Source organism: Frankliniella occidentalis, unplaced genomic scaffold (assembly GCF_000697945.3).
Source record: "Frankliniella occidentalis isolate FOCC.00 unplaced genomic scaffold, Focc_3.1 Scaffold10, whole genome shotgun sequence".
NCBI classification, from domain to species: Eukaryota; Metazoa; Arthropoda; class Insecta; order Thysanoptera; family Thripidae; genus Frankliniella; species Frankliniella occidentalis.
Window position 1 is genome coordinate 652,386 of NW_026267140.1, and position 530 is coordinate 652,915.

The following is a 530-nucleotide window of genomic DNA, read 5'->3' on the forward strand; positions in this document are numbered from 1 at the left end:
GATATTTGTTTCAGAGATGTATTGGTAGCGGTGCGTGCGGGCGAGCAGGCGAATTGGAGCTGAGTGCTTTGTCGCCAGCTTTGACACCTTGTCTAATAAGAGGTCCTTAAGTCGTCTGAGGAACATGAACCACCAGTAAGGGAAGGTGGGGCACAAACTGACCCTATTTGGAAAGTCTTCTCCAGCGGCAAAGTTTGGGCAATCTTGACTTTCAAAATGAGTATGTGTCTATTGGACCTTCAGTCATAAGCAACCATTGAAAAACGCACAAAAATATGTGTCTTTTCAAAAATAATCTTCAGAAGTTTCCATGCATTTGGCTTTGTAAGTAGAGTTTAAATGCCATCCTTCCTTCTCTTTTTCTTCATGGTAACACAGAGTCTGGTTTTGCGAAACTTTTAACACAAAACCATTCGATAACTGGTGTTTTGCGATTCCCACGCCAAAGGGCACGATAACCCCCGGAAATGTGATGAGTGTATCACATTATTGTGATGAAATCATCACAAAAATTATTTTATTGCATTTTT

At 40.9% G+C, this 530-nt stretch overlaps 1 protein-coding gene across 2 annotated transcripts in view; it reads right to left on the reverse strand.

Moving 5' to 3' along the window:
• The window catches only part of LOC113203988 (uncharacterized protein DDB_G0271670-like), a 33,569-nt gene that overhangs the window by 9,604 nt on the left and 23,435 nt on the right, over positions 1-530 (reverse strand). The gene's annotated exons all lie outside the window — the stretch shown is intronic.